This window comes from Leptonychotes weddellii, chromosome 1, assembly GCF_054177405.1.
Source record: "Leptonychotes weddellii isolate Sample4059 chromosome 1, ASM5417740v2, whole genome shotgun sequence".
NCBI classification, from domain to species: Eukaryota; Metazoa; Chordata; class Mammalia; order Carnivora; family Phocidae; genus Leptonychotes; species Leptonychotes weddellii.
In genome coordinates this window covers 53,527,736-53,554,979 of record NC_138369.1, presented here as the reverse complement: position 1 = coordinate 53,554,979, position 27,244 = coordinate 53,527,736, and the positions used below count along the sequence as shown (strand labels likewise).

The 27,244-nt window shown below is 42.7% G+C and overlaps 1 pseudogene across 1 annotated transcript; it reads left to right on the top strand.

Moving 5' to 3' along the window:
• Positions 1 to 10,278: 10,278 nt before the first annotated feature.
• LOC115941687 (large ribosomal subunit protein eL8 pseudogene) lies at positions 10,279 to 19,350 on the top strand (annotated as a pseudogene). Its single transcript, XR_014140122.1, has 2 exons — positions 10,279 to 12,766; positions 19,209 to 19,350. The product of XR_014140122.1 is annotated as a large ribosomal subunit protein eL8 pseudogene (transcript).
• Positions 19,351 to 27,244: the final 7,894 nt, after the last annotated feature.

Sequence of the window (27,244 nt, the reverse complement as noted above, 5' to 3'; positions counted from 1 at the left end):
TGCAGAAACTTTTTATTTTGATGTAGTCCCAATAGTTTATTTTTATTTTTGCTTTTGTTTCCCTTGCTTCAGGAGACATATCTAGAAAGATGTTGTTATGGCTGATATCAGAGAAATTACTCCCTGTGCTCTCTCCTAGGAATTTTATGTTTTGAGTTTATGGTTTGAGATTTAGGTCCTTAATTTTTTTTTAAGAGAGGGAGAGAAGGAGAAGGAGAGAGAGAATCTCCACTCAGCATGGAGCCCAACACGGGGCTTGATCTCACAACCTGATCATGACCTGAGCTGAAATCAAGAGTCAGACGCTTAACTGACTGAGCCACCCAGATGCTCCTATCTTTAATCCATTGTGAGTTTATTTTTGTAGATGTTGTAAGAAAGTGGTCCAGTTTCATTCTTTTGCATGTAGCTGTCCAGTTTTCCCAATACCATTTGTTGAAGAGACTGTCTTTTTCCCATTGCATACTCTTGCCTCCTTTGTCAAAAATTAATTGACCATATATAATTGTTTGTTTATTTCTGGGCTCTCTATTCTGTTCTATTGATCTATGTGTCTATTTTTGTGCCAGTACCATACTTTTCTGATTCCTACAGCTTTGAATGTTTTTTTTTTTTTAAGATTTTTATTTATTTATTTGACACACAGAGAGAGAGAGAACACAAGCAGGGGGAGTGGCAGGCAGAGGGAGAAGCAGGCTTCTCGTGGAGCAGGGAGCCTGATGCAGGGCTCGATCCCAGGACCCTGGGATCATGACCTGAGCTGAAGGCAGATGCTTAACGACTGAGCTACCCAGGCGCCCCTATAGCTTTGTAGCATAAGTTGAAATCTGGAATTGTGATACCTCCAGTTTTGTTTTTGTTTTTTTATTTATTTGAGAAAGAGAGAGAGTGAGCGAGAGAGAGAGAGCAAGCACAAGCCAGGGGAGGGGGGAGAGGGGAGAGGAAGAGGGAGAAGCAGGCTTCCCACTGAGCAGGGAGCCCGGTGTGGGGCTCGATCCCAGGACTTGGGGATCATGACCTGAGCCGAAGGCAGATGCTTAACTGACTGAGCCACCCAGGTGCCCCTGTTTTTCTTTTTCAAGATTGTTTTGGCTATTTGGCCTCTTTTGTAGTTCCATATAAATTTTGGTTTAGTTTGTTCTAGTTCTATGAAAAATGCTGTTGGCATTTTGATAGGGATGGACTTCCTATATTCTTTCATATTGCCCTCTCCTCAACACAAACACTGTATGCATTCAGAGCGAGGAATGAATAGTAGATGGTGTGGAGGTGCGCTATGTTCAGGGACATAAACCAAGTCCATCTGGGGACTAACTTCATGCCTGACCTGTAGCATTCTTCATTGGAGTGGGGGCCATGTTCCCACCTGCAAAGGATTTGGGTATGTTGGCTCATTCTTTCTAATTCTTCGTATTCAGGAAGTGGTAGTTTCATTTAGGCGTTGTCTAGGACAGTTTAAAACCAGTTATAGTCTTCCCAATTAACTCACCATTTCCAGTGTTGATCTTCCCCCCCCAACCCCAACAAGACTATGATTTATTTTTTTAAGGCAGGGTTATGACTTACATTTACTCTTGACCCTCTGTGCCCAGCCTAGTACTAGAATGAAGGTACTTCTGGAGTTTGGAACTGGGTTTAGGAACAAATACTTCCAGCAAAATTGAGAAATGTGAACGTGAGCTCTTTAGTCCAAAGTCATCCAGACGCATGGTTTGGCTGGGTAGTCACACATTTATGCCTGGTGGGTTCTGTGATGTGAATGCACTTTCTGCTCAACCAAGCCCTTTTGGGGCCTGCTAGGACAGGTGGCCTGACAACAACTTTGTTTTCTTGGGTGGGGTAACTTCCCGGTGCTTCATTCAAAAGACGTCAACTTTGATTTTAGTGACTGAGGCTTATCTTGGCAACTTTTACAGCCCAGCATTCCCAACATGTTTTAAAATGGCTATCATAGATAACATCCTCGCTACAGAAGGCTACAGCCAGAGTACTTTCTCTGGGCTGTGCTGTCACTGAGTCTGAAATTTTTTATTGCTCGCACTGTGTTCTGGTCAGGGAGAGACCATACTGCCTGGGATTTCAACAGCCCCACGGACCACCTTCTGCCAGATGAGTCACTGTGATCTGTGAGGGGCTGGCCCGGGGACGAGTGCTTGGTAAGAATGGGGTAGGAGGGGGCCTCTAGCCTGGACTGAGATCTGCTCAGCAGGTTTGGGAACTCAGTTTAGGAATGTGCCCACCATGTTCAGGTTTGTCGTGGGAATGAGGAGCGAGAGGGTGTGGGACCCACCCAGAACACACTGTCCCACGCCCCTCGTGCAAGGAGGGTTGGGCAGGTGCCAGCATGTCAAGGTTCTCAGCCAAGTCCAGCAGAATCCCGGAGAAACAGGCCGCCTCGGGATTCCAGCACGGTTCGCTATTGTTACACCTTCCGTGAAACAACAACCTCAACTCTCCTGAAAAGATCTCCCCCCAGGACATTTTTCCTAAAGCAAGGCCAGCTAAGAGGCGGGCAGAAGCCAACCTCAGAGGAGGAGAGAGTGCGGGAGAGACAGAGGACTGGCCCGGTGTGTGCCTTTGGTGGGTGCGGCGGTTTGCCCGGTTGGGACACAGGCCACGTAGCACCCTCTGGTTGTGAAGAGCCACTCCCTACTCATTTGGGTTCTTTTCTCTCTGGCTTTAAGTATTTTTATTCTTGATCATGCCGGATATACATGTGTCTGTATGTATGACCATGAACCTAGAAGTTCATTTTCCTATTTACCAATGCTCCAGGAATCCCTGCCACCACCAAACTTAGCATGCTATAAAACTGAACCCATCTTCTCTTTTTTCCCTGCCAACTGGCCTCCCTTAGCAGCCTCCTCATGCCCGCCAGGGATGCTTCCATCGTTACCCTCTCAGACTCGAGGCTTTGGCAATGCCATTTTATTTCTTCATTACTTTATTCAGTGATCAAATATCCAAATATTTGTTAAATTTTTCTTTGTTTTCTTTCTCATTTTTTATTAGCATTTATCACTAGCTTAAGTTATCTTGTTTATTTAGTTGTCATTTTTTAATCTCCTCCCCTTTTGGGCTCATTCACTGCCCCATTCCCAGTGCCTAAAGTGTCCAGCATGAAACAAACAATACATAGTTGAAAATGAACACACAAATCTATGTAAGGTACTTAGAATTTTGTAAGCAAGATAAATTTCAACTAATGACGGTTTTGCTTTCATCTGCCATCAGTTCACTCTATGCATTGTCTGCCCTAGAACAAATCTTTCTCGGATGCCTCTATGAGCCAGGCACTGTTCAAGGTGCAAGGTATACTGCAATGAGCAACATGGACATGGGCCATCCTTGCTCCCTCATCACCCACCCACCAAAGCCAAGCCGCTGGGCTGAGCTCCAAGGCCCCTCCCCCTCCCTCAGAGCCCATTTGTCCTGCCTGCAGGGACCTCCTGGTGGGTGGGTGATAAGGGAGCAGGGATGGCCAAAGGTTGAAAGACTGGTTCCATGGCAGGTGCAGGAAGCCAGGGTGAGGGTGAGAAGCAAGAGACATGCCCAGAGGGAGACAAGGGTAGGTGGCAATAGCTCAAGCTAAGAAATCAAGAGGGGAAAACATGCCAGTGGGGATCTGGAAGGCTTCTTGGTGGAACTGGAGCTGGAGAGGAATTTGGAGGTTCTGCCTCTCACTCAGAATCAGCAACTTGCCTGAGGCCAGAAAGGAGCCCAAAACCCAGGGAGGTCTGATTCAACCTGTGCTCAAGACCTTTCTCTATTTTGGTGTTGGTGAATCTAGGGAGAGCTTTTCTCCTCCTCTCTCCCAGATCTTGCCATCTAGCCTTCAGGAAAGAACTCTGTGGGCTGAGGCCCAGAAATCCCAGCTCTTGGACCCTAATTCAGACCCTGCCACCTCCTCACCAAGTGAAGCTGTCTCTCCTCCCATTTCTCATCTACTCTGTGCCGGGATGCTGCGTCTCCCTGACATCCCTGAAACCCATCTCCTCTCCTGGGTCCCCCTGGCTTCTGGGTTTGCCACTTCTGAGCAAACCAAGGCCCTGAGCCCTGCCCTGCCTTACCTCCCGGGACCGTCACGGGGCTCAAACAGTGTGGTGCGTGGGGCATGCCCGAAAGTGGCCACACGCTGGGAGTCCAGTGTTGCTGTTAGTTCTGCAGCACAGTGAACCACATTGGTAACGAGGGGAAGAGGGGGGCCCATCCAGCACCTGGTCACAAAAGTCCTGGCATCACCATGACCTTGGGTGGGTTATTTCACCTCTCTCAAACTCAGAGTCCTCACCTGCAAAGTGGAAACTATAGTAGCTGCTGTGAGAAATAAAGAAAATAGTGAATGGAAAGGGCTTTACTGAGCGTTTAGACCCTCGGTAGATGGGAGCCACCCTACTTATTTTAGGGACGGGCATTGTCCCACTCTAGGTGTTGGCAATGGGACAACCACTTGACCAGTAGTAGGTTTGTAATTTACTCACATTCAGGAGGCATCTCTTAAGGATGGTGTTGGTTTGATAGACTGGGGACCCATTTCATCCCTGACCCCTCGTGGCCGCAGCACTGTTCACAAGGGCCCACTCACTGGTCACTTGAGATGTGACAATAGTTAGACTCCTATAGGCTTGGAGTTGACAGCCAGTACATGGTGGTCATCCAGTCACCAAAGAAGATATACAGGTGGCAAGTAAGCATATAAAGATATGCTCAGCATCATATGTCATTAGGGAAATGCAGATTAAAACAGCAAAGAGGTGGGGCGCCTGGGTGGCTCAGTCGTTGGGCGTCTGCCTTCGGCTCAGGTCATGATCCCAGGGTCCTGGGATCGAGCCCCGCATTGGGCTCCCTGCTCTGCGGGAGGCCTGCTTCTCCCTCTCCCACTCCCCCTGCTTGTGTTCCCTCTCTTGCTGTGTCTCTCTCTGTCAAATGAATGAATAAAATCTTTAAAAAAAAAAAAAAAACAGCAATGAGATACCACCATACACCTATTAGAATGACTAAAACCAAAACAGTGATAACGTCCCATGCTGGCAAGGATGTGGAGCAACAGGAACTCTTGTTCATTGTTAGTGGGAATGCAAATCAGTACAGACACCCCGGAAGACAGTTTGGTAGTTTCTTACAAAACTAACCATATTCTTACCATATGATCCTGCAGTTGTGCTCCTTGGCACTTACTCAAGTGTCCATACAAAAACCTGCATGCCAATGTTTATAGCAGCCCTTTTCTTTTTTTTTTTTAAGATTTTTTTTTTTATTTATTTATTTGAGAGAGAGAATGAGAGACAGAGAGCACGAGAGGGAAGAGGGTCAGAGGGAGAAGCAGACCCCCGCTGAGCAGGGAGCCTGATGCGGGACTCGATCCCAGGACTCCAGGATCATGACCTGAGCCGAAGGCAGTCGCTTAACCAACTGAGCCACCCAGGCGCCCTATAGCAGCGCTTTTCTTAACTGCCAAAACAGGATGTCCTTCAATAGGCAAATGGGTAAACAAACTGTGGTACATCCAGACAATGGAATATTACTCAGCAATAAAAAGAAATGAGCTATCAAGCCACAAAAAGACATGGATAAACCTTAAATGTGTATGAAGTGAAAGAAGCCAGTCTGAAAAGCTACATACTATATGATTCCAGTTGGAAGTCAGTGTTCGATGTAGATTTGTGGGTCTGAAGTTTATTCCATTTGGGGGCCCTCTTTAAGAGAAAAAAGATACAGAACGACAAATACAAAATTATGTTAAAAAGTAATATTTCTTTAGCATGTTACAGGAAATCATAATCAACTATAATTTGAAAAAGCTGAAAAATACCACAAACATCACAAGATCTTCAAAAATAATACATAATTTGTACTGTCCACAGCATTTTTATAAAAACATACCCCCCACATTTTCTGCTGCATATACTCTGATTACTTCTTCATATAACAATGTTTAAGATGTTTTCTACAGGGGCGCCTGGGTGGCTCAGTCGTTAAGCATCTGCCTTCAGCTCAGGTCATGATCCCGGGGTCCTGGGATTGAGCCCCGCATTGGGCTCCCTGCTCAGCGGGGAGTCCGCTTCTTCCTCTCCCTCTGCCCCTGCCCCCCACCCCCGCTCCTGCATGTACACTCTTCCCTCTCTCAAATAAATAAAAATCTTTAAAAAAATGTTTTCTACAGAGAAAATAGAGAGGTAGTTCAATCTTCCTTCTAGCATGGTTGATCAAAACTTTTTCATTACTGATAATTCAGAAAAATTTCTTTCAGCACCACAGCTCATTATGCCTTATAATGTGTTTTGCAGATTCTTGAGATTTGTCAAATTGTTGTCAAATATGAGAAAACCTATATCATGCTTCTTTCATTTGAGGGGTAAGATCTGGGGATCCAGTAATCAATCTTAAATATTATTTAAGATACTCGGTGGCAAATTGTTAGATGCTGCCATGGAATAGCCTGAATTTTGGGCTGGGCCCTGCACCTTGGCTTCATGTTAGGTAGGTAAGACTATTGCTGGAAGCCATTCCTGTACCATGACAGTTAGCAATGACTTAATTGTACTCAGAGGTGATGAGGAACCACATAAATATATCCTGTTAAATCCAATCTAAGTTGGATTCCCAGCTCAATATTCTCTTATTTGGGCCCCCAAAATGTCAATGGCCACCCCTGAGCCTCTGACAGAGATGTGCAAACTCCAAGTGGGAAGAGAGCTGCCTTAACCAAGTGCAGTCAAGCTATCTCACTTTTGTCTGTTTTATTAAATGTAAGACATAATTATGTGTACACTGCTCACTTGTAGAGAAAAATCTGTGCTTCATAGAAAACTTACCTAAAACAAATCTTCTGCATTAGCTGATTCTGATTGTATGGGAGCTATTTAACAACTCCAAATTGTAGACAACTGATAACAATGCAAGATAATTTTAATTTATTTTCATTTACTTTTATTTTTTATTTTTTAAAGATTTTATTTATTTATTTGAGAGAGAGCGTGGGAGAAAGAGAGCACAAGCAGGGGGAGGGACAGAGGCAGAGGGAGAAGCAGACTCCCTGCTGAATGGGGAGCCTGATGTGGAGCTTGATCCCAGGATCCTGGGATCACGACCTGAGCCGAAAGCAGATGTCCAACAGACTGAGCCACCCAGTGCCCCACAAGATAATTTTTATATGTTGAAATGCAAATGAATTCTGCCCAGTGGAGGGAGCTTTGTCTCCATTTGTGCATTCATTTCAATATTCCTGATCTATAAATGAGTCTGTCCTTTGTTTTTTCCTTTGAACTAGATATAACATCTGCCTGGTTCCCTCACTATGCTTAAAATAAAATCTTTAACATGTTTATTTCATATTTGTATGAAAGTCATACTTTTACTTAAAAAAATATATATATCCTTTAATAGTAGGGTCCTCCCCAGGGCCTTCAAAGGAGCCCATGCAAATTGCGAGTGAGAGGCCATAAAGGATGAACTTTGCAGGTTTCATGGTAAAGCTTCCACTGGAATTAAAAATTCAGGTAATGTGTGCAACATGAGAAGAAAAAAGAAGCACGGATGGACCCACGTAAGTGGGATGGACTGAGGAAGCAAACACTGTGTTGGAAGAAAGCCAGGAGCGGTCAGTGCCCTGGAAAGCAAAGGAGCACAGATTTCGGAGAATTAAATAATGGAAAACAGTATAAAATGCCATGGGTTCAAGGAAGAACCTAGAGGTGGCACTTTGATTTGAAAATTAGGAGACCAAGGCTCTCCTTAATAGCAATATTAGGACAAGAGTGAGGAAACAGCTATGGCACGGGGAGTGAATAGAGGTGGACAAAGTGAGTACAGTGAGCATGGCCTCCTATTTCTAGTAACTTGGCAATGAAAGGAAGGACTGAGATACCCCAATAGATAAGAGTAGACACATGGAGCTCAGAGGGAGTTTTCCCCAGTGACATTTCATATCACACTGACTCTTTCAGGTATCTAAGAACATCTAAAAAGTTTTAAATGATTTTTAAAAGATTTTATTTATTTATTTGAGAGAAAGAGAGTAAGCACAAGCAGGGGACAGGCAGAGGGAGAGGAAGAAACAGGCTCCGTGCCAAGCAGGGACCCCGACATGGGGCTCAATTCCAGGACCCTGGGATCATGACCCAAGCCAAAGGCAGACGCTTAATGGACTGAGCCACCCAGATGCCCCTAAAAATAAGTTTTAAAGGAGGAAAACAACTATAATTTATAAGGAGATTATCATCATTTAGTTTCTACATATAATAGGTAAATGTGTATAATAGATAATAATGAGCCCAAGTTTTGTATATACATAAACATGATACCAAATTAGAATCATACGATATATATAGTATAAGAATATACTTATTACCCTGTCATACCTGGGAGAATGTTCTCATTTAAGAGCCTTACAGAGCTCAAAGACTGTATAATATTCTATGTTGTGAGTGTTCATAATCAGTTGATTCATTCTTTATTATTTAGCCTGACCTTTAGATTATTAACAATTTTTTACTGTTTCAATACTGCTGCCATGACTTTCCTTTACATTAATCTTTTTTTTTTTTTTAAAGATTTTATGTGTTTATTTTAGAGAGAGAGCAGGGTGGAGGGAGGTACAGAGGGAGAGGGAGAGAATCTCAAGCAGACTCCATGCTTGAGATCATGACCTGAGATCATGACCTGAGCTGAAACCAAAAGTCTGACTCTCAACCAACTGAGCCACCCAGGAGTCTCTCCTTTACATTAATCTTAATGATTAGTTCTAATTCATTCCAAAAGAAAAATAACTTTGAAGTAGAATTCTTGGGTCAAACTTTTCTGGCCTTTAATACATGTTCTCAAATTTTCCTATAAATAGGCTGACCCAGGCCTTTCACAAGTGTCTGAGTGACTGTTCGCTTATATCTCCCTTATCAATGAGAATTTTCATATATTTTTTTAAATGTTTATTTTTTCATGAGAGTCAGAGAGAGAGGGAGAGAGGCAGAGGCAGAGGGAGAAGCAGGCTCCCCGCCTAGCAGGGAGCCCGATGCGGGACTCGATCCCAGCACCTTAGGATCATGACCTGAGCTGAAGGCAGATGCTTAACCATCTGAGCCACCCAGGCGCCCCGAGAATTTTCATATTTTAAGAATATTTGCCAATTTGTTAGGCAGATGTTGCACTATTTTAGTATGTTTGATGGAACATTTACCTTAAGTTTTTCTTTCACTCTTCCCATAAGCTAAGATTTCCTTGTGCTTTCCAATTTTGCTGACCATGTTCTCACTTATTTGGAAATTGGTTTTGTATCAGGGAAAATGGTGGTCGTTGGTGATTTACACAAGAACATAATCTATGGAGTTGTGGAGATAAAACCAGACTGAACTGGATAAAGAGAGAACGGCAGGTGAGGACCACAAGCACAGACAGCTCTTCTGAAGAATTTTGCTCTAAAGGAAAGCAGAGAAACTGGCTGCAGTGGAAGTGGAACATGGGGTCAAGGAGAAGTTGTTTTTTTTTTTTTTTAAAGATTTTATTTATTTATTTGACAGACAGAGACACAGCGAGAGAGGGAACACAAGCAGGGGGAGTGGGAGAGGGAGAAGCAGGCTTCCCGCCGAGCAGGGAGCCCGATGTGGGGCTCAATCCCAGGACTCTGGGATCATGACCTGAGCCGAAGGCAGATGCTTAATGACTGAGCCACCCAGGCGCCCCGAGAAGTTGTTTTTTATATATGGGAGTGACTTAGCAGAGAAGAGAGACTGAGCAGTTGTTGACCTTAGTAAGAGCAGAGGAGGGCCATGCATTTTCGCAGGACATGACGCAGTGCAAGTAGGTTGGAAGATTTGGAAAGTGAGGTGGCTCTTCTATTTCTCAGGGAATCAAAAAATGGTCAAAGCTGAAAAGGGAGGAATGCTGGAATTCTGATGTAAAAGGAGGTAGGAAATGGTGTTTCAGAGAATGGAGGAGTAAACTGATGGGAGAAATCTAGTAAGACTGCTAGATAATGGCGAGGCCCCATATAAGATTCACGATTAGAAACTAGATGTGAGATGAGTCTACACACATCTATTTTTTTTTTTCTCCCACCACATTAAATTGATCAGATTTGGGTGACAAATACGTAGAGTTAAATTAACTAGGGTTGGGATTCTCCAAGGTAAGAGGATTTAGGAACAGAAAGGAAAGGGAGTTGATGATGACTGAAGTGAATTGGTAGAATGATGGGGCCTCAGCATTGTAACTAGGTGGAAGGGAGGCAAAGAAAGTGGATTATGGGCAGCAAGATTGGCAAACCACTCTCCCCTCCAGTGATCCAAGATCCCAAAAGGAAAGAAGGCTAAGGGGAAGAAGCTGGCCCCGGTCCCTGCTGTTGTGAAGAAGCTGGAGGCCAAGAAGGTGGTCAATCCCCTGTTTGAGAAAAGGACCAGGAATTTTAGCATTGGACAGGACATTCAGCCCAAAGGGGACCTCAACCACTTTGTCAAATGGCCCTGCTATATCCGGCTGCAATGGCAAAGAGCTATTCTCTATAAATGTCTAAAAGTGCCTCCCGTGATTAACTAGTTCACCCAGGCCTTGGACCTGCAAACAGCTACTCAACTGCTTAAGCTGGCCCAAATACAGACCAGAGACAGCAAGAGAAGAAGCAGAGATTGTTGGCCCAGGCCGAAAAGAAAACTGCCTGCAAAGGGAATGTCCCCACCAAGAGGTCGCCTGTCTTTCGAGCTGGTGTTAATACTGTTACCAACTTAGTGGAAAACAAGAAGGCTCAGCTGGTAGTGATTGCACATGATGTGGATCCCACTGAGCTGGGGTTGTCTTCCTGCCTGCTCTGTGTCATAAGATGGGGGCTCGCTACTGCATTATCAAAGGGAAGGCCAGACTGGGGCATCTGGTCCACAGGAAGACCTGCACCACTGTTGCCTTCACACAGGTTAACTTGGAAGACAAAGGAGCTTTGGCTAAGCTGGTGGAAGCTATGAGGACCAATTACAATGACAGATATGGTGAGATCTGCTGTCATTGGGGAAGCAACATCCTGGGTCCTAAGTCAGTGGCTCACACTGCCCAGCTGGAAAAGGCAAAGGGCAAGATGGTAAGCCAGGTGAAGAATCTTCAGTGAATGAAGGAACTGGCAGACTGTGGGTAGATATGACTGCAATATAGAGGTGGCAGAGTCTGATGGCTTGCATTTCAGAGGAGATGGGCATTTGAGGGAGGAGGACAGAGACATGATTGGAAAGGGGAAATGAGCAGGAAGGAGGTCATCATTTTCTCCAAATCCTTTAGAACCAGGAGTGTTTGAGAAAGAACAGCCGCTCTTGAGAAGATTAAAGTCAGTGTCCTTAGGGGATAGCGAGATTGTAGTACTTAGTACGTTGAAAGGGAAGGAAACACTGAGACAAATGGTAGAAGACATAGAAGTAGGGTGGAGGTGTTACTGATGAAAGGTCATGAGGTCAAGGATGTACAGTGGAAGGGTTTGGGAATGTTGGGCTTCCAAGGTTGAGCTGCCCTCCATAACCCAGTTGCCCCCTGTGAGCTGTCTAGCCCAGTCCTCTCATTTCAGAGACAAGAAGACTCCGGATCCAGAGGGGAAACTGCTGCAGAAGTTGCTCCCTTCTCAGTCACAGGTCCTGAGTCCGGGATAAAGTCTGAGGGGTATTCTTGTTCAGTTCCACCTGAGGGAGGGTCCTCCTTCCTGTTTGTCCTAGTATGGCGACCTCACCCTGTCCCAAGCCATTTTCTTCATGCTACAGTACACTTCCCGGGGCTTCGATTTGCTGGGTCCAGTTCTGCCAATGCCATTTTGAGCTGCCCCCAATCTGGAAGTGCCTATTTCCTAAAGAAGGCTTTCGGTAACAGAACGTGCCATCAACCCGCCTCCCACTCCTCAGACCCTGAACTTCTCCCATTCTTCAGGTTAGGGAAGTGATAAGACTCTGTTAGGTTTATCTGCCTCTACTTAAAGTTCAATTTGTCCAACAACTCTACTGAAGTCCTTTCCATCTTCCTCCCTTCTACTGATGAGAAAGCTGATCACAGAGGGGTTCATTCTCTTCCCTGAGGTCACGCAGCATGGAGATTGTGGAACCTGGCTGTGAATGAAGCTCTGCCCCATTCCAAAGCCCTTGCAAGTCGTTTCTGTGCATTTCACCTCCACTTCCTGGCTGTGCGACAAACTCCCAAGGCAGGGCAGTCTCAGCGCAGGGTGACTACAGGTCAGATCCTCCCAGGCTGGTGGAGGCTTAGAGGAGAAGGTGGCATTGAATTTTTGAATGAAGAACTGAAGTCAAGTGGGAAGGAACGCAAGAGGGCATTTATGGCAAAAGGAACAGTGTGAATCAGGCTGGGCTCTTCCGTAGTTCTCAGCCTCCTATTATTTTTTCACTGCGCTGAGCCCTGATAAACCACAAGGGTGAGACCTGTAGATATTCCCGTGGCTCTCACCCCAGATGAGCTCCTAACACTTGCCTCCTTTTCTTGCCCTTCACCAGCCACAAGACCGGCACCCCCAGACACATCACCCCAATGCCGCTCCTGCAGCTAGCTGTCTGGGCAGGACGTCGAAGGACATGCCCCCTGGAGGCGGGCTTCGGAACTCATTTGGCTCTGATTGGCTGCGAAACTCGCGCCTCCAGGCCAGCCACTCAGAGGCAGCCATCAGTTCTCCCTTACCTCTGATTGGCTGTGCTAAGCACGTGCGCAGATGTGCCCCTAGCTGCGACCTGAGAGCTGGGGCGGACGTTAACCGCCCACCACCGCCATGTTCCTTTTCAGGCTCGTTGGGTACTGACAGGTAACTGGGCTGGGGAGCAGCGGGCAACCAGTCTTCAGGATGCGGGGAAGGGGAGGCCGTGCTGAGGGTCAACTGGCAGGTGACCTGGCCTCATTTCCCCCACCCCCAAATCTGCCTCAGGGCATAGGAATCCCCTGGCCAGCGACCCTGAGCTGGTTCTCCTCCTGGGGCGGGCTGAGAGGTGCGGTTGGGGCTGTTGGAGCCCAGGTCTTACCTGGTTTCTAAGGTTTACCGAGGGCCTGGGAGGATTAAGATCAGTAATCAGCCATGGATCCCCTTTATCGTAATAGGATTTGCCCTTTGATGAACACTTGGCCTCTTTTTTTTTTTAAGATTTTATTTATTTGTCAGAGAGAGAGACAGAGCACAAGCAGGGGGAGCAGCAGACCGAGGGAGAAGCAGGCCTCCTGCTGAGCAAGGAGCCCGATTGCGGGCTTGATCCCAGGATCCTGGGATCATGACCTGAGCCCAAGGCAGACTGACTGAGCCACCCAGGCGCCCCATTTTGGCCTCTTCTTGACTTCACATGATGCATTTGTTCATAATTAGAAAATAATGCATATTTGGTTCTTCTGAGTTTGAGAAATTGTGTGTTAGCCTATGTAAGGTCCCTTGGGTGCAAAGAGAAAATTGGCTGGTGTCTCCTATCCGCACTTGATTGGAAGGAAGAATGGTTAGGATTAAGCTCCAAGAAGGAGCTGTAGCAGCATTTTTGGAAGAAAAGAAGACTGACTTTTGAGGTAGAAGAAAACCATCAGGAACTCAAAAGATAACAAGGAAACGGGAGTTGACCACCTCATAGAATGTTTCTAAGGGCTACCTATGAGATAACCTGACAACCACTAACCTGTTCTTTTTTTTTTTCTTTAAGATTTTATTTATTTATTTGACAGAGACACAGCGAGAGAGGGAACACAAGCAGGGGGAGTGGGAGAGGGAGAAGCAGGCTTCCAGCTGATTAGGGAGCCCGACGTGGGGCTCGATCCCAGGACCCTGGGATCATGACCTGAGCCGAAGGCAGATGCTCAATGACTGAGCCACCCAGGCGCCCCAACACTAACCTGTTCTTAGTCTCTGTAATTTTGTCATTTTGAGCATGTTATAAAAATGGAATCCTACAGTTTGTAACCTTTTGAGACCCGCGTTTTTCATTCGGCATAATTACTTTGCAGTCTAGCCAAATTCTTGCATGTATCAATACTTGTTTTCAGGAGAGGTTGGGGTTCTTTGTGGACCCATGGTATATCCTGAAGTGATGTGGGTTGACTCTTCTTAGCCAGATCTGAGGGGAAGAAAAGATCACTCAGGCACTGGGTATTAATCTAGACTCCATCACTTACCAGCTTTATGATGTTGGCATGGCTGCTAATCTGTGTGTATCTGTTTCCCTATCAACATAATGAAAGATGATGAAACAACCTACCTCACCGAGTTATTGTGAGAATTGAAACAGACAGTAGATATATGCTCAGTAGAATGTTTATCACAAAGTAAACACTCAATAGTTCATCTATAAGGATTCTGTTTTTGTCCGTGTTATTCATGTCAATGTGAGAACAAGATTGATTAGATTATGGCTTTTCATATTTGAAAAGGATACTGATGGCCAGCAATAACTTCAGCCTCTCAATTACCATCATTATGCTCTGCCACACTAAACTTTTTACCATCTTCAAACAAGATGTACGTCCTTGGGGGCACCTGGGTGGCTCAATCCATTAAGCGTCTGCCTTCAGCTCAGGTTGTGATCTCCAGGTCCTGGGATCGAGCCCCAAGTCCGGCTCCCTGCCTCATGGAGTCTGCTTCTCCCTCTCCCTCTGCCCCTCCCACTGCTTGTGCTCTCTCTTTCTCTCTCTCAAATGAATAAATAAAATCTTAATAAAAAAAGATGTCTGTCCTTTTTCCACTCCATGCTTCTGGCCCCACACTTTTCTTTACCTTGGGAAATAGTCTTTAGCTCATGCATTCTTCATTTGACCAATATAGCTAGCAAATATCAGCTTTCTCAGAAGCCTTTGTTCATTCCAACAGTTACTTTTCTACTGTAGAACAAAATTCTATCCAACTCTATTTCAAATACTGTATTATCGTATCTTTATTTCCCCCACTGATCTATGATCTTTTACCCTGAGATAATTAATATTCATCTTTAAATCCCCATTGTCCAGCAGACTGCCCATCGTATAGGAGATGCTCAGTATAAGTTATGCTCAGTCTAAATTGTTGAATCAGTGAATGAATATTAATTCTTATGAAGGAGAATTGGTCACACCTTGAGTTTCTAGGAAAAGATTTATATTTGAAAGTATATGCACATTTTAAATTGGTAAATTGCCCTATAGCAATATCCTAATTTCTTTGTGGCTCTGTGATATTCCATCAAGTCATTATAGTTTAATTATATAGTATCACTTTGTAGAGCTTTATGGTGTGTTTTGTTTCATTACATATGTAAGCATTTTCATTTATTCATAATTTTCAGAAACATATTTTTTTAAAAAGATTTTTTATTTTTAAGTTTTACACCCAACATGGGGCTTGAATTTACAACCCCAAGATCAAGAGTTGCACGCTCTTCCAACAGAACCAGCCAGGTGCCTTAGAAACATAATTTTAGTAACTAAATATAGTTGTTGTTCCTCAGTTTAAGTGTTTCACTATTTTTGGGATTTCATTTGTTTTCTCTGTTTTGGCATACCACATAAAACTGCAGTGATCATCTGTACATAAAATCGTTTCTGTCTTTGGATTGTTTTCTTTTGTTTCTTTTCCTTTTTTTTTTTTTAAAGATTTTTTATTTATTAGAGCACATGAGAGAGAAAGCATGAGAGGGGCAGGGGAGGGGCAGAGGGAGAGGGAGAAGCAGGCTCCCCATTGAGCGGGGAGTCCGATGCGGGGCTCGGTCCCAGGACCCTGGGATCATGACCTGAGCTGAAGGTGGACGCTTAACTGACTGAGCCACCCAAGTGCCCCTCTTTTTTTTTTTTAAGATTCATTTTCGAGAGAGAGAGTGATTGTGGGGGGGGGCAGAGGAGGGGCAGAGGGAGAGGAGAGAGAGTATCCTCAAGCAGACTCCCTGCTGACCACAGAGCCTGTCACAGGGCTCAATCTCCTGAGCCAGAGATCATGACCTGAGCCGAAATCAAGAGTCGGACACTTAACCGTCTTAGCCACCCAGGTGCCCCTGGATTGTTTTCTAAGAAAAGATAACTGGAAATGGGATTACTGGATCATTTAGGACATTTGATACATAGCATTAGCGTGATTTTATTACCATTTAAAATATGGTGAATATGATAACTAAATGGTATCTCAGATCACTTTTTACGTTTTCCACTGGATATAATATTGAAATTATTCTGTCATGATTTATTACTAATTGCATTTCCTCTTCTGTGAGTTGTCTTTTTTCATTTTGCCCAATATTGAAGTCTTAGTGTTTTTCTTATACCTTTATATATAAACCACTTATACTGTAAAGATATTCACTCAACATACAATCTTGAGATTCTGTATGTATAATGCTATTCTATGTGCTGAATGTATAGTATTTAGCAATCAGGCAAAATTTTTTGCACTCATTTAGCTAATTTCAAAAGTATGAGAAAATAAGTAAGAAAATAGAATAGTATTTTAAATATTAAGAAATGTGAAGAAGAAAAAGAAAAGCAGAGCGGAGATTGAGAGAACATATAAGGGGGTTGAAATTTTAAAAATGGGAAAGTAATTTTTTGGTAAAAACTTGAAGCGAATGAGACAGTTTACTGTATATATCTGAAAGACAAGTATTTGAAGCAGGAAACACCAAATGCAAAAGACCTGATGTAGCAACATGCTTGGCATCTTGAAGCAAAGGTAGACCAGAGAGAGAAAGGGGAGATAGTGGGAAATGAAGTTAGAATATTAAGGGTAGATCACGTAGTCAAAATAGAGGTGCTGACTTTTGTGTATATTTAACAGTTTCATTTAGATATAATTCACATACTACTAAATTCACCTTTTTAAAATGTGTAATGCTGTGGTTTCTTATATACTGAAAGAGTTGTGCAACAATTATCACATTTTATTATTATTATTATTTTTTAGTTTAAGGAGTAGAATTTAGTGGTTCAACACTTACATACAGCACCCAGTGCTCATCACAAGTGCCCTCTTTAATACCCATCACCCATTTAACCCATCCCCCCACCCACCTGCCCCCATTATTACAATTTTAGAAACATTTTCATCACCCCCAGAAGAAACCCCATACCCTATTAGTAGTCACTCACTATTCTCTCACTCTTCTGCCCCAACCCTATGTAACCATTCATCTTTCTGCCTTTATAGATTTGCCTATTCTGGATATATATATAAATGGAATAATATCTGTTTTCTTGTGACTGGTTTTTTCACTTACCATAATGTTTTAAAGGCTCATCCATGATGTAACTGTACTAGTATTTTATTCCTTTTTATAGTTGAATAATATTCCATGGTATGGATATACTACATTTTAATCTATTCATCATTTGATAGGCATTTAGATTGTTTACCCCTTTTTGGCTATTATGAATAATGTTTCTATGAATCTTCATGTGCAAGTTTTTATATGGATATATGTTTTTATTTCTCTTGGATGTATACCTAGGAGTGGAATTGCTGGGTCATATGGTAACTCTTTTTAATTGGGGAATTGCCAAACTATTTTCCAAAGTGGCAACACCATTTTTCATTCCCACTAGTAATATATGAGGGTTCCAATTTCATCAATCCTTGCCAACACTTCTTACTATTTGTTTTTTTGTTTATAACCATCCTAGAGGATGTGAAGTTGTAAATCATTGGAGTTCTGATTTACATTTCCCTAATGGTTAATGATGTTGAGCATCTTTTCATGTGCTTATTAGCTGTTTGTATCTCTTCTTTGGAGAAATGTGTATTAGCCCCTTTCTCCATACTATATTTGGTTATTTGTCTTCTTACTGAGTCATAAGCATTTTTATATATTCTGGATACAAGTCCCATATCAGATAGATGAATTACAAATATTTTTTCCCATTCTGTGGCTTCTCTTTTTACTTTTGTGGTGGTATCCTTTTTAAAAAATTTTTATTTAAGTAATCTCTACACCCAATGTGGGGCTCGAACTCAAAAGAATAAGAGTCGCATGCTCCTCCAACTGAGCCAGCCAGGCGTCTCTCACCATATACTTTTTAGAGAGAGAAAAGTTAAAATTATTTAACTTAATAGTATTACAAAAAATACCTGACACCTTGAAAGAATGTTGGAGTCCGTTAGGGATCCTAGGACCACACTTTGGGAAACACTATACTATATATATACACACACAAATTTTTGATCCAACTCAATATCAGTATTTAGTTTTCATATATGACTTTGAGTTTATTTATTTATTTATTTATTTATTTTCAGAAGTAGAATTTAGTGATTCATCAGTTGTATATATCACTCAGTGCTCATTACATCAAGTGCCCTCCTTTATTTTATTTTATTTTTTTAAAAGATTTTATTTATTTATTTGAGAGAGCACATGAGAGGGGGGAGGGTCAGAGGGAGAAGCAGACTCCCTGCCGAGCAGGGACCCCGATGTGGGACTTGATCCAGGGACTCCAGGATCATGACCTGAGCCGAAGGCAGTTGCTTAACCAACTGAGCCACCCAGGCGCCTGCCCTCCTTTATTTTTAAAGCGAGAGAGAGCACATGTGTGCGCGCACACACACAAGCGGGGGCGGGAGGGGCAGAGGGAGAGGGAGAGAGAGAATCTTAAGCAGGCTCCACGCCTAACACAGAGCCCAACGTGGGGCTCAGTTTCACAACCCTGAGATGGTGACCTGAGCTGAAATCAAGAGTTGGATGCTTACCTGACTGAGCCCCCTGGGCATCCCAACTTTCAGTTTATTTTAAATGAGTACATTATATCTATTTTTAACTTTTTAATCCTGAACTCTGTGATGACAAGGCTACACATGCATATAATCAGTCAGGCTGTGGCCCTTAAAATAACTGCCAAATGAAGCAGGACATTTTAGTTTGGGGGCAAGAACAGTAATGAAGATCTGCCTGCCATATGATGTAACAGCTGGGGTAATATCTTTATCATGAAATTAATTATGTGAATTTTTCTAGGTTTTAGGTTACAGTAAGATTTTCTCCCCAAATATTCCAAGCTCTATCATAATAAACTATGACTGCTAAACCATAAGGTGTGTGGGAATGATATTGTTGGTGATCATCTTGATATTGTTGGCGATCATATGTAAGAATTCTGAAACTTAGTTCTCAATTTCATGAGAAGGAATATATTTTCATATATAAATTTTCCACACATCTAAGAATGATAATATTCTTTGGATCCTCCAAATTCATTTTTGAACTTCTGAGTCTAAATGTTAGATATAAAATAAGATTGAACTAAAAACTGCTTACATTACTTCATAGCACACAACCCATGAGAGGTCCTAGTATGCAGATGAGGATGTGACAGTGAGTTTGGAGCGAGAGTCAATTCTGGAGGCAATAGAAGCGCCAAACAGAAACTCTTAGAGAAGCTGAAAGAAGCTAAAGCATTTTAAAACATATTAAATGGGTGAGTTTTTTAAAATTTTATTTTATTATGTTAATCACCATACATTACATCATTAGTTTTTGATGTAGTGTTCCGTGATTCATTGTTTGCATATAACACCCAGTGCTCCATTCAGTAGGTGCCCTCTTTAATACCCATCACCAGGTTGACCCATGCCCCCAGCCTCCTCCCCTCTAGAACCCTCAGTTTGTTTCTCAGAGTCCATAATCTCTCAGAGTTCATCTCTCCCTCCAATTCCCCCCCTTCTAAATGGGTGAGTTTTAATAGTATAATTCTAATATGGTTATTCCCTTATTTGCAAAACTTAGTTGATTATCAGATTTGCCCATGATGTTACACTCAAAGTGGAAAATGCATTTCTTTGTTTCATGATTCTATTTTTATTTTTAAATTTTTTTAGAGAGGGAGAGAGACGTGGGGGAGGGACAGAAGGAGAAGAGGAGAGAGAATCCCAAGCAGACTCCACGCCCAGCGCTGAGCCTGACGCAGGGCTTGATCTCACAACCCTGAGATCATGACCTGAGCCGAAATCAAGAGTTGGACACTTAACTGACTCAGCCACCCAGGCGCCCCTGTTTCATGATTCTAAAATCAGTTTTGTATGTTAAAATATGCTTAATGTAGCTTGACTGACACTTTTGACCAAATCGGTTCCACTTCTCAATTATATGCAGGAGTGATTCTTTTCCAGCAGTCAGTAACTGATTACAACCCCTCCTCATTTCCTCCTTAAATAAACCAAGATATTCAAATACATCTTAGAACTGCTAACACCGTGCTCTTGTCTCATAAAGTAAAATGAGCCCAGGTTCAAAAAACATGAAGGAGCCAGGGTTTTTATGATCAAGACATACTGTTGTACCATGGATAACTCTTATTACATTTGCTTATTATTAGTTCAGGCCATTGTGTAGGTGTGAGTATTGCTCATGTAATAATTTTTGTACCCAAAAGTATATTTATACAGGCACCCACACACATAAGCTAACACACACACACACATTTTTGCTTGATAATATCTTCACTATCATATTGTGTTATTATATAAAGTTTAAGTATTTTCAGAAAAGAGCAAAAGTTGATGTTTTCTACATAACTTTTTTAAAAGATTTTATTTTATTTTTTTAAGTAATCTCTACACCGAACATGGGGCTCAAAACTACAACCCCAAGATCAAAAGTCATGTGCTGTACCAACTGAGCCAGCCAGGCGCCCCTCTACATTCTGTTTTAAAGTACCTTTGATAATGTATGAAAGATGTTTTTTGATTAAAAATGCATCTTGTTTTATATTAGGTATCAATTCTTATCTTGAAATGTTCTTAAATACTGTGGCACGAGAGAACCACAGTGGCCATGTGGATGTAAGGTAAATGCTCAGCCATTCCTATTGCATCTCCCTCTCCCCATGGACTTCTGGCACTCAGGGAGGCTTAGTACATCCCAACCCTGAGCCCTGTGCGGCTAACATTTGAGCAGATTCTGGGCCTGAGTGTTGATGTCGGAGTGTCAGGGAAGTGGCAGGGCTGGAGGAGGCTGGGGGAGAGTGAGGAAAGGGATATCTCTTTCTCAGGGATGGGAGAGATAACGTTTGACCCCTGGGAGCAGTGAGGAGGGAGTAACCCTAAAGGAATATGGCCCAGGGTTGCTTCCTAACAGTCTCATTTTCCTTTGTTGCACTCTGAGGCCCCATTATTTGGGTCATTGTGGTGCTATTATTTTCTGACAGTTTTTTTGTTTGTTTTTCTTTTTCCCCTAGACCAAAAAAAGATGACAGCAACAGAGATTGGTGCCCCTCAGCAGCCTGTTTCCCAGTCTCCACAGCCACGTCCTGCCTCCCCAGGTCCCACCTAAGGATTCTCAGGGCTGCAGGAATGAAATTTTTTTTCCAACTGCCTCCCTCATGGTGACTCCGCATGTCATCTTGAGGGCCATGGTAGCTCTTCCTCTGTAGTAGTAATTCCTGTGATACTCTTTTCTCTACCCCTCTCTCATATATGAAGTGACAGTATTAAAATTGCTTATACTGAATGTACTGTCATTTCCAAACTTATTTGCATGGTGAGCTAAAAATATACTCTTTAAATATACAAATCTGTATTTGTGTGATTTGTGCCTCCCACTATGTGTAGCAAGGAAGGGATAGAACCTTGGGTTAAGGAGAGAAGCTCAGCGGGGCTGGCAGACTTAAAGGTAGAAAGTCAGGATTAGAGGGAATTGGTTACTACAGACAGAATTTGGTGGATTGTGTGTGTGTTGGGTGGTAGTCCCTGGAGAAGAGAATGGGCAGAGTATATGCCCTGCAGGATTGTAACCCTTGGGTGATGAAACATGTTGGTATCTAGCTGTATGGAAGGGACCATTCTTCTTTGGACTCTAGTTGCTGTTCCATGGAAACTCTGCTGCTCATCAACAGTCTCCCATTGTTTTTTTAATAGTGGTTCCCAGGGTCAAACAACTGCAATTTCACCAGTTGGTCTATAGTCTGGGGAGTAGAGCATGTATGGGGGACTTCCTAATAATGTAAAAATCCTATCTCTGGAACAAAGTCATTGAAATTGGTCTCCATAATTGACTGATTCAACAAGTAAACCATAGATCAAATGGTTACATATATGTTTCTATTGATTAGGCATAGCAAAGATTAAGAGGCAGGAGTGTTTCCCCAGCCCTGCTCTAGTCTTTGGCACTCTTTATTGGGGGAATTTGAGAAAATGGATGAGCATGTTCTTAGATCAACCATACACCCTTATCCAGACTCTCCCCAGTTGTTCCATCACCCAAGGGTTAAGATAGAAGCAAGGGCAATGGGATGAGGAGCTCTACTGCAGGGGCGGCTGCTGGGAAGAGCAGCAGGTGTTTCCCCTCTCCTACTGGTCTCAGTGTTGAGCCATGATTGACAGCATTGCTCACTCCACCCGACGCAACCCCCTTGAAGCTCGCCAGGTGGCGCCTGCTTGGCTTTGATAGGCTGCAAGACTTATGCCCCTCCATGTGCCATTCATACAGGGCCCTTGTGAGCTGAGACTGGAGAGAAAGAAGCCTTTCAGCAGTTACCCACTGGCCGACATATTTTCTCTTCCTCCTTGCTGGCCAGCTACTGGGTTTTGTGTTGGGGTTGGGGTAGAGGAGGTTGGGATTCAGAGGCTCGAAGGTCGGTGAGAGGACCGGGCCTCATTCTCCTCAAAGCACCAGGGTGCACACTACGGGGTGGGCTATAGGGTCACTGAGGCTTACTGCCCCACCCCCCCAAATCTGCTTCATGAGATAAAAACACCCTGGCTGATGCCCTGGGCAATTTCTTCTCCTCAGTGAGTCTCTGTCCATGGGTACAGTCTGGGTGGGAATAAGGCCATTGGGGTCTGGGTCTCTTCTGGCATCAAAGGGCTGTACTCGGGAGAACTAAGATGTTTCATTAACCATCCTTTTGAGGTGACTTGATTTGCTCTTTGATGAACACTGACCTCTTGACTTCACACAAACAGTTGATCATAAGATAAAACTGCATGTTTTATTCCTCAGGTTTAAGGAAAGGTACTTGTTTATTATATATAGTTCCTTGGATGCAAAGAGGAAATTTACTAGTGTCTCCTATCCTCACTTGAGTGGGAGGAAGAATTGTCAGGGTTAAATCCAAAGAAAGGGTGCTGCAGACTGGCTAAGCTAGCCCTGGTGTGCTTGGAGGAAGAGGAAGACTGGCCTTTGGGGCAGAAGAAAACCATCAAGAGCTCAAAACAAAACAAGGATGTGGAAGTTGACTATCCCATGCGATATTTCTAAGGGCTACCTACTGGATGAAGCCTTAGACACATCTGCATTACTGCGCTTAGAGGTGGAGCTACCATTCAATATGAAAGAAGACGTAATTTATTTATTAGAGAGCAAGAGCGTGAGAGAGAGCGTGAGTGGAGAGAGAGCATGAGCTGAGGGAGAGGGAGAAGCAGACTCCCCGCTGAGGAGGGGGCCCCATGCTGATGTGGGCGGGGCTCAGTGTGGGGCTCAATGCCAGGACCCTGAGATCATGACCTGAGCCAAAGACAGATGCTTAACTGACTGAGCCACCCAGGTGCCCCGAGATTATGGTTTTTCTTATTTCAAATAACACTGATGCCAGTGATGACTTCGGCCTATGTCTGATTTCAGTTACCATTAATATCAACTGCAATCTACCACACTAAACAGTACCATCCACAAACAGGCTGCCTGGATTTTCTCTACTCCTTCCTTGTCTCTGACCCCACCATTTCCTTTGCCTTGCCAGTCAGTACTTACCTCAAGCCTTCATCTGGCAAATATAGTTGGCAAATAGCAGCTATTCTCAGGAGGCTTTGTTCCTTCCTACAAACCACAGCCTGTTCTGTGTTGGTAGAATTGTGCTCAAATCTCACTTCATTACTACACTTGATAGAGTTAACAATTTTACTGTGTAATTCTGTTCAAGTTTGTTTTTACATATTCTATATTATAACTATCTCTTCGCATCTTTGTCTCCTCCACTGGACTGCAAACTGGTGCCCTGGAACATGGACATTTCATCTTGAAATCTCCATTGCTCGCTATGTAGATGTTCAGGAAATCTTGATGAATCACTGAATGAGTGTTCACTGAAGAGAATTGGCCATAGCTTAAATTCCTAGGAAGAAATCTCTTGGTCAAAGAATATGAACAGTTTAAATTTGAAACATATACTGCCAAATTGTCCTGCTAAAAGATTGTTCCCATTGATATTCCCAAACAGAACTTTTCTGTGGCTACATAATGTCCCAACAAGCTGTTTTAGCTTAGTTTACATAGTTGTGATCATAGTTATGCCATGCTTTGTTACATTCGATATGTAACCATTTTCATTTATCACTACATTGTCTTCCTAAACAATTTTCATGCCTATATAAATGGTTCATAAAGTGTTCCTCAGTTTACTTAGCTGTTCCCATATTGTGGAATTGGATTTATTATCATTCTTTCAATATTACACATAAATTAATCAGTGATCACCTTTACACATAAATGTTTTTGTGTGTTTTCTCAGGGAAAACAAATGTTACTAGATCATTTCATGACTCTCCATACATAGCCTCAGTGTGATTTGATTACCTCTTAAAGTGTTTGTGAATAGGATGGGATAAAATGGTATCTCAGAACAATTTTAACTTTTTTTCCCCTTTACTAGGAAGATTGAACATTATTCCATTATCATTTATTACTAATTGTATTTTCTATTTGGTGAACTGGAATTTTTATTTCTTTTGTCCATTACTGAAGTCAAGCGCCTTTGTTATTTCATATAAAGTAATTCATGTAAGATATTCATTCGGCAAATAATTTTGTGCATTTCTCATGTGTGTGATGCTAAAGATATACTAGTTAACAAAGAAACAGAAATCCTTGCATTCCTGGAATTTACATTCTAATGTGTGAGAGAAAAGAAATAGAATATTCAATTTTTTATTTGTTTTTAAAGATTTTATTTATTTATTTGAGAGAACGAGAGAGTGAGCAGAAGTGGGGGGTGGGGGCAGAGGGAGAGGGAGAAGCTGACTCCCTGCTGAGCAAGGAACCCGACGTGGGGCTCAATCCCAGGACCCTGGGATCATGACCTAAGCCCAAGGCAGATGCATAACCGACTGAGCCACACGGCACCCCAATATTCAATCTTTTATTTATTTATTTTTTTTTTTTAAAAGATTTTGTTTATTTTTATTTATTTGACAGAGAGAGAGAAACAGCATGAGAGGGGATAGGGTCAGAGGGAGAAGCAGGCTCCCCGCTGAGCCGGGAGCCAGATGCGGGACTCGATCCCGGTACTCCAGGACCATGACCCGAGCCGAAGACAGTCGCCCAACCAACTGAGCCACCCAGGCACCCCAATATTCAATCTTTTAAGTAGTGATAAGTACTTTTGAATTGAGACACTTTTTTTTTTTTAAAGATTTTATTTATTTATTTGACAGCGATAGCAGGAACACAAGTAGGGGGAGTGGGAGAGGGAGAAGCAGACTCCCTGGGGAACAGGGAGCCTGATGCGGGGCTGGATCCCAGGACCCTAGGATCATGACCTGAGCCGAAGGCAGACACTTAATGGCTGAGCCACCCAGGTGCCCCGAGACACTTTTTCTTTTAAAGATTTTATTTATTTATTTATTATTTGTCAGACAGAGAGAGCACAAGCAGGGAGAGCGGCAGGCAGAGGGAGAAGCAGGCCTCCTACTGAGCAGGGACCCCGACGTGGGGCTAGATCCCAGGACCCTGGGATCATGACCTGAGCTGAAGGCAGACGCTTAACTGACTCAGCCACCCAGGCGTCCCGAATTGAGACACTTTTATTCTTTATATTTTTTCTTCCATTTAAAAAGTTATATTCTATCCTTTTAGAGTTTTCCCTTAAAATTTAAACTACAAAGTTTACTAATAAAGTTTTAATATAGGACTTTTAAAAGTGGAACACTTTAGTTCTGACCATTTTCCTCTTTGTTTTATTTTATTTATTATTTATTTATTTTTTCAAACAAAAGTTCTCACATGTTTATTACTGAACCAACATAGTAGAGCAGAAGGCTAGTAACAGAGAAAAGTCATTTCCCCAATAAAACATGTCTATTGTTCAGGTAGTAGTGATGATTACAGAGTGATAGGATATGAACATGTGACCTTCATGCAGCATAAATATGTGCGCCATCTCATGTGCGATCCTTTATAGACCCATCTTGGTTCTTCTCCAGTGCCTACTCTCCGAGTTGTACCTGATTTTATTACCAATTTTCATCTGAATCCCCTGGGGAATGGGACAATTTTGTTTTTGTTTCTGGGCCAGGAATCCCTTGATCCTGAAGGTCTAGTGAAAAGACATGGCAAGGAATAGTCAACTGCACACACCATGATGGCAGAGCGAAGGAGAGAGCTCCTGGTGGTTTATATTTTATTTTTGAACAATATTTTAATTCTATCTCATATTTACTTATCTTCCAAATTATACAATTTATTCTTGTTTTATTCAGTTAGGATTTTTTAGTTTGTGATAATTTGTTACAGCAGCAACAGAAACTAATATAGTGATATTTTGATATTAGGTAGTAAAATGTGGACGATTTCACATTTTCTTAATTTTCATAATTCAGCCTAGACTAAACCTTGACCAAATTGATCCCACTTCTCAATTATATGCAAGAGGGGTCATTTATCAGCATTCAGTCATTCATAACCTCTCTCCTTATCTTCTCCTTTTAAAAAGCCAAAAGACTCAAAGAAATATTATTATCTCGAAATTGTTAACAATGCATGCATGCCTCATACAGGAAAATGAGCCCAGATCCCCAAAAGATGATGGTGAGGAGTTTTGTGATTGGGATGTACTGTTGCACTGTGGATACATTTTATGACATGAGCTTATTCCCTCAGCTTCTTGTGTAGGTGTAAATATTGCTCACATAAGTAGTCTTTGCACTCATGAATGTGTGTATACACAGGTACACATACACATGTTCACACACATATGTTATTATATATCATATGTTATTATATAAAGCTATAGATATTTTCAGAGAACGAAAAATGTCATTTTGTTCTAAATTAAACTACCATTTTTCAGTACCATTAGAATTATGTGAAAAAGGTTTTATGATTAAATGTAATTTCATAGTAAGTGTTACTTATCTTGGAATGTCCTCAAATATTATGGCACGAGAGAACCACGGTGGCCATGTGGATGTAAGGTAAATGCTCAGCCATTCCTATTGCATCTCCCTCTCCCCATGGACTTCTGGCACTCAGGGAGGCTTAGTACATCCCAACCCTGAGCCCTGTGCGGCTAACATTTGAGCAGATTCTGGGCCTGAGTGTTGATGTCGGAGTGTCAGGGAAGTGGCAGGGCTGGAGGAGGCTGGGGGAGAGTG